The 7,107-nt window shown below is 51.2% G+C and overlaps 1 long non-coding RNA gene across 2 annotated transcripts; it reads right to left on the bottom strand.

Moving 5' to 3' along the window:
• Window positions 1-113: 113 nt before the first annotated feature.
• LOC116966010 lies at window positions 114-6,817 on the bottom strand. Of its 2 annotated transcripts, none has more exons than XR_004409873.2 (6): window positions 6,690-6,817; window positions 5,499-5,813; window positions 4,950-5,179; window positions 4,764-4,835; window positions 4,415-4,603; window positions 114-527 (listed from the first exon to the last, which is right to left on the bottom strand). It is a non-coding gene; the product is annotated as an uncharacterized LOC116966010 (long non-coding RNA). The 2 variants fall into 2 exon arrangements; XR_004405485.2 differs by having other exon boundaries at window positions 4,950-5,176.
• Window positions 6,818-7,107: the final 290 nt, after the last annotated feature.

The raw sequence follows: 7,107 nt of genomic DNA, 5'->3' as shown, positions 1-7,107 counted from the left end.
CACGGAGACGGGGCACCCCCCCCCACACGGAGACGGGGCACCCCCCCCCCCCGCGGAGCCGGGACACCCCCCCCCCCACCCCACGAAGCCGGGGGACACGCCACTGTGGCCAAGGAAGCTTTCATCCCCAGCGCTGGCGCAGGGAAAGCATTCCCCCACCTCCATCTCTCCCCACTCCCACAGGGATAAAGGGGAAAAAAATCAAGGCAAACCCCACAGCGTCTCCCCTTTAGCCCCACGAGGGTCCCCGGGCATTTTACACGTGAGGTGACTTTGTGCCGTGCACCGTTTCTCGGGAGCCGCGCTGAGGGTTTTCGCCGTCTGGTTTCGGTGACAGCCACCCCTGGGGAGGGGAGCGTGGCTCCTCTTCCCAAACCCGTGCCCGCTCCACCACAACCTCAGCTGCTTTAGAAATCCCCGTCCACAGCTTTTTCCGAAGAGGCCGGCGCTGTACAGGGCACATTTGGCACCGGCAGTGGCGACTCACAAGGATTCCTCAGGCTCGGGTTGGTCCTCATGTCCCAGAGCTGAAAAATAGCAGAGTTTGGTAATAGTAGAAATTGGGGCAAAACCCGGCTGATTTGCGTTACCGTTACCCCTCTAGCAGGTGGGCAACCTGCAGAAGCACCGGCACGGAAAGGACTGTCACAACCACGCGTGCAGGTTGTCCCCTCCATCCCCGAGCTGGGGTGACAGGGAAGCAAAAGCTGTACCCCCGGGGCTCGCAGCCGCTCGTCCCCCCCCCGGGCTCTCAACACCTTCGCCCCCCCACCCCCCCGGGCACGGAGGATGCTCGGGGGGTCTCGGGAGGCCCAGCCAGCCCAGCTCGATTGCAGCCACGTTGTCTGCAAGCTGTCAAACTCCCCGGGTAGCCGGGACCCTTCTGCAGGCCACTGCCTCTCCCAGCCTCCCGGCGATGATGCCGGGAAGCCGAGCGTGTTCAGCCTGGAGTGCCTCCGTCTGTCGGGACCCGTGCCTTTTGTCCCGCAGCGTTCATTGCCCTGATGTGCCTCGCGTTTGCAGTCCCAAAGTTGTTCCTAAGAGCTAACTTAATTTTTCTCTTCGGCAGTTTTAGCCCATCAATACTTGTTCTGTCTTTGTTGACTGATGAGAATAATTACTCTCTGGTCCTTTTATAGCACATCTGCTCTTTTAAAGATGGTATCGCTTATAGCACTCTTTTAATCTATAGAGAGGGAAACAGTTGCATTTAATTAATTGCTCCCTAAATAAACTAATTACTGCCAGTAATTTCAGCACACTTTGCATGCAGTTCAAACGCCTGTGCAGAGATCTGAAAGGCAAGCCACTCAGTCTAATGACAAGAAATGAAAGCAAGGGGACAAAATAGAGTTTATCTTCAGAGAGTCTACTTAAGACTATTATTGTTTAATTATTATAGACCCTATCAGTCAGAACTGAACTGCCTCTGTCATGGCTCCTGTTCAGTTTTGCTTCAAGGTTGCTTGGACTATGTGCAAAAGATATTGAAAAGCTATGCCAGGAAAAAAAAAAAAAAAACCAACAATTTTAGCTTTTTATTACTTTTATGGGTCAAATGTCATTGTCTAGCAATTTATCATTTTATCTTTGTTCAGAAATATGAACGATGAAGGTTCTTTGCTTGGGCCATTCATTTTTGTTTCTATGCCTGGACTCCCATACTGCAATAAACAGCCTCCCTGCTTCCCAGTGAATATGTCAAAGCAATTTTCCACTAATCAGCCCAGGACAGAAGCAAGGAAAAACAATGTTATAACAAGGACTTAGAAAATATTTGCGCTGCCCTGAGCAAGTTTAGAACTTGTTTTCTGGACTAGCATGAGGTCCACTTACTCTCGGAGCAATTCTGTGAAGATCAGTTACCTATGAAGGAGACAAAGGTTTTTATAATACATTTCTATATTGCAGAGGTGTGCAAGACCTCCCTTGTGAGCATGGTCTCATCGTGCTAGGGGCTGTACAAACACAGAGAACAAAGAGCCGTGATTCCCCAGACTTTGCAACACAATTTTTGACAGAAGAAAACTGCTAATTAGTATCTGCAGTTTGGGAGCCAGTCCATAGCCTCGAGAGCTGGCAGCTGACCAGCCACAACTTTTATCAACCCTCCTTGTCATTTGGGAAGTGTTCTGTGCCTGCCAAGTCTGTGGGATAAACAGACCAGCAGCATCCAGGAGCCAAATCATTTGTAGGTTTTAAGTACAGTGTTCGGGTTATAATCACCTGCTTTCCCCTGCTGCAACCAGTGGGTTATTCTCAGTGTAAATCCTTTGACAAGTTCATGTAGTCAAACTCCTGCACCCAAAAATTCTTGGTTTCCTCACACTTGACTCAGGAATATCGTATGGTCTTCCCATCGTTCATCATCCAAGGTCACTTCAGGTCTTTTTTCCTCACCTCCAGCTCGCTCCATCCCCAGGGAACAACTCCTAATGCTGCCGTCAGGGGAGGGCAGGTTCACATTTGGCTGGCATGACCCTGGAGACATCTTCCATCCGAGATCCCCCTTCACCTAGGGGATACATGACCACAAACCACAACCAAACCTGGCTATTGCTGCGAGCAATGGGCTGCTGAACCACTGCCTGGCTTTCTGTATGTATTCCCAGTGCTCCGTCAGCCTGGGGGATAGTGGTGCTCTTTCTAGATTCGAGCCTCTTTTGGCATCTGCAGTTTGGAGGACACAACAAAAATCAAGATCATGGTCTCTCAGAGATGCAAGAAAAAAAAAACCCAAACAAAACCACCTGAAATAGGGTAGCAGAGGGCACTCAATATCACTAAAGGATCACATTGCTTCTGCCAGTGCTTTGCTCCAACAGCGAAACACAGAGTTAGGGCACTAATAAACCACCCCCACGTGTTTTGCAGGCACACACCACGCAACTTCTGCCTATCGCAGACCCTGGGAGCGGGTTTGGCTGCAGCAGCCAGGTACAGTGACAACACGACCTTCTCATCACCTGCCAAATACTGTCTTTTTCCATTCCGAAGAGCAGGGCCTTTTCCTTTGCTGTTCCTTGGCATTTGTTTTTGCTCTAAGCTCCTCAGCAGTAAATAGGACCCCGTGTGTGCAGCTTTACAGGAGGAGGCTTTACCTCTTTCTAGTGACAGCTGCTCTCTGGTCCTGGTGGAAGTGCCGGGCACTTTGCTCTGCCTTCTCCCCATAATCACAGAGGTGCCTTCTCTTGGACAGTCTCCAAACTGACCCCAAATATTCATGATGGCACCCTGAAAGGTCTCCACTGCATCATCCACCTCGCAACTTGGACGTGAGTACACGCTCACAGCACCTCAGTCACCTTCACTGGATTTAAATGCAAATTTTTTGTTTAGGTGAGAACAGCAGCCTGATCCCCAGGTTGGTGGTCTTCCATAGCAGCCTTTCTTCCTCCTGCTTTAATCACCCATGATGTAGGAACCACCTGGCTTATAAACACAGCTCTGACAACCGCCCATAACCAGGACCTGGTGTGGTGTCCATCTTGCACCTCCTGCTCCCGTGGATCGCAGTGGCATTGCTGTGGCTCTCTTCACCAACTCAGGCAGGTATGGAGCCAAAGATGTCCCGGGGCCAGGCCTGCCACGAGTTGCTCTGAGATGTTTCTGTTCTTGAAGGTGTCAATCTCAGAGTGCCAAAGGATGCAGCTGCTTTAAAGAGTTAACAAAGCAACAAGAGAGAGAAACTGCTTTTTAAATTAAGTGTTTTTAACTTGAACAGATGAATTACGCAGTGACACAAGTCAGCGTGCTCCACGCCTGATGTGTGAAACATCCCTGGCCCGTGATCGGGGACCGAACACCAAGGCTCGCAGGGTAACATCAGCCTCAGCCAGAGAAAAGTGGGTCTGAGGTGTTCTGAGGGAATGTGTGCTCGAAGGAGGCTCCGTCGTAGCCTTGCCTGGCACATCACGTCTCATCGCACCCGTCAGCTCGTGCCTCTGCCCCCGACGTGAAGTACCAGGCTGGCTGGAACGTGATCCTGGGCGGCTGCTGCTTCGGGTGGAAGTGCCAATGAAATGAAGGGCTTAGAGAGGCAGGGGGGCAGCTTAAGGATGCTCACCATGGATTCCCTCATGCCTCTTTACACAGGGCAGACCTCACTCTAGAGATGTGAATACTGGGGGGCTGCTGGCCTGAAAGAGCATGGGAGGGGCAGGGGGGGGCAATCCTTCCATCGGCATTTGGGTCATGGCGGGAAAAGTGCAGAGCCTTCTGTCACAGCCTTGGAAAGGCAGAGATGATATCTCCTGGAAACACCTTCCCCTTCAAGCTTATTAACTCTTTCAAGGTTGTCAAGAGGTTTGCAGGGCAAGCACTCTCTGTACAGAAGTCAGGTTTTCTGAGGGAAATCACATTTATCCACTATTTTCACCCTTTATTAGAACTTCTGCTAACTTGTCTTACAAACCTCAGGCATGTAGGGCCTGCAGCCTTTGTCATTCAAGGCACCAACAATTTTGCTAAGCTGATAAAGCTGCATCTTCAGACTCCTCAGGGTCTTTTGGCCCCATGTCCTCTCCTGGATCAGCTCCTCTGGATTCTGATCCTGGCTTGCTGTGTAATCTTCAGGAAGCAGCTTAGTGCCAGAAAGCAAGGGCTAGAGAAAAAGCAACAAGAAAGGCTGGCATCAAAGAGCAGAGCCCTACACAGAAGGGCTCAGCACCAACCCACCCCCCTGAAAACCCCCATGGCACACAGCCTTTCCTCTGGACCCATGCCCACAGCAGATTCCAGCTCCTTTTGCTGTTGTTTCTTACCAAATTGAAGAAGAACCGTTCCCCACTGCTCCGGAGAGGTGAGAGGTCACTTCACGAAAATTAAGATGGGTCCTGCAAAATCAGGGATGGCAGGTAATGCAGGAGGACAGTGCAGGGTGGTTTACATTTGAAGAGCAAAAATGGGATTTGGTGTGTTTATAAATGATAAAGCAGATCTTTCCTTACTGAGTTTGGTATTGTCCACCACGTCAGGTAATGAAGCATGGAAAGATGTCTGCTTGGACTCACAGGGAGAGAAATAGGAGAGAAAACAAGTGGATGGATGGTTGTCCCATGCTGAAAGGCATCTGGAAGGCCAGGAGAGATCTGAAACAGCCGTGGGCTGAGAACGTCTGGGCTGGGAGGAGGAGGAGAGGAAGCCACTGATGGAGACTGGGAGCCGGGGGTAGCACCTGCTGCGAAGAGAAGAGACATTGCCATGATAGGGCTGGAGCAAGCTTGTCATGCCTTTCTTGCAGAACAAGGCTAAAGCAGAGTTTATCCTGCTTGGATCATCTTTTGCAGGGACACGTGAAGCTGTGTTACAATGCGTGGAGATGGTTATTGCAAAGCCACTTTATTTATGGTGTTTTTATTGGCAGGGGAGTGGGAGTGCAATACAATTTTAGCCACTCTGATGTCTCCATCTCCCTTACATCCCACCTCCATTTCTAGAGCATTTTTTTTTTCTTTAAATTACATGATTCCTCAAATAGTACAAGGGACTTTCTGTACCTGAGATGGTACAAGATTAGTTGGATGGTCTTGCTGAGCAGAGTCAGGTGTGGGCAGTTCTGGGACAGCTGATGACTGCACATCTCCACCACCAGCACCGGTCCCAGTCCCCACCAGCAGCAGGCAGCAGGATCTCCTTGCATATGGCAGAAATCAAGTAGGGCTAAGATCTGCGTGAAGCTCAGCTAGGATGAACTTAAGCATGAAGAACAGTGCACTTCCCACGATGATCTGCAGGGTGCCCAGCTCTCGGGCAGAAGCAGGGTCAGTGAGCAGCCTGGCTAGCAGCACTTCTGTGATCTTTTCAGAAAGATCCTGTTGAAGATCGGAGGGAGTCTCCAGAGTTATTGAGTCCGAGACCACCGCTCAGTTATGCTCCACTTCTCAAAGCTAACACAAATCTCCCCCACCTCCCACTGGCACTATCCACTGGATCGCACAACCCTTTATAAACAAACCTAGAGAATGCTTCTGTCTCTTCCTGTCTTTTTCAGATATTTTGGGTATTTGTGGCAATCTCTCCTGTTTATATAACAAAGCCACAGCCCAGTGTTTGTGGCACCATATCCATGGTAACCTTAATATAGCATGCACAGGCGACTACGTTTCATTAGGTGGCTCAGCTACAGCAGCACTGGGGAGGGAATTTCTCGGGGCTGCTGAGCTGTGGGAAGGGTGGGAAGGGACCTGGCTGCCCCCCCACACCCTCAAGTTCCTGGTAAGGCAACATCTCCCGAAGAGCAAATGATGCTCTCCTTCCACTAACTTTGGCCTTTCTCCTGCTCTCCCATCACCAGCTCACCATGGCACGGTGCTAGGCACAGCCCATCCACCCGCCTTTCACTCTGCAGAAGAGCCACGGGTCTGGCTGGGCCAGGAGGAGAGGCAGAAGAGGTGGGAGATGCTCAGCCTCCCCTGTGCATGGCAGTCCTCACCTCTGCTGCCAGAGCAGGAGCAGCAGGACCGAGCCATAACGAGCAGCTGAGGTCCAATTCTGCCTCTGATTTGGGGAGACCCCCTCCAGCAGCAATGGGGAGGGCCGACTGCACGGCTGGGGCTGGGTCCCCTTCGGATGCGGACCTCACGGGGGATGAGGCGTGGGGCATTACTTGGTATAAGAGAGAGAAAATTTGGTCCTGAGGAAGGCAGAAAAGAGAAACAGGTTAGGAGAACACAAGAAGTTGAACTTACCAGAAGCTTAGCAAGGGGGATGTTACAGCATTTGTTGCTCTCGTGCTGTAAGGCACAAACTCATGTGCGTGGGGGAGGGAATGGCTCTTCCCACCCACCGCTGGGTCACGGTCTCCTCTGAGTGTCCCGAGTCGGATGGCACCCAGCACGCCTGTGGGTTAAATAGCAACTGCTGCAGCCACATGTGGAGATTCCCACGAAGTCCCATGCAAAACAGTGCAGCTCAGAGACAACCACCCCGAATCCTTCGCACTGTTCACCCAGCAAGGCCCAGGTGACATAAAGACATTAAATACCCCCTGTACCTCCACTGGGCAAATGCAAACTCAGATTTGCAGCCCCAGCACCCTCTTGGTGCACAGCAAAGCCAACGAGCAGCCTGCAGATCCCTTCTGATTTGTTATGGGAACAGCCCTGA

The sequence above is a fragment of the Tyto alba genome, unplaced genomic scaffold (genome assembly GCF_018691265.1).
Source record: "Tyto alba isolate M040663 unplaced genomic scaffold, T.alba_DEE_v4.0 Super-Scaffold_11, whole genome shotgun sequence".
Lineage (NCBI taxonomy): Eukaryota > Metazoa > Chordata > Aves > Strigiformes > Tytonidae > Tyto > Tyto alba.
Note: the sequence above shows the minus strand (reverse complement) of the source record. Positions and strands in the feature narration are given on the sequence as shown.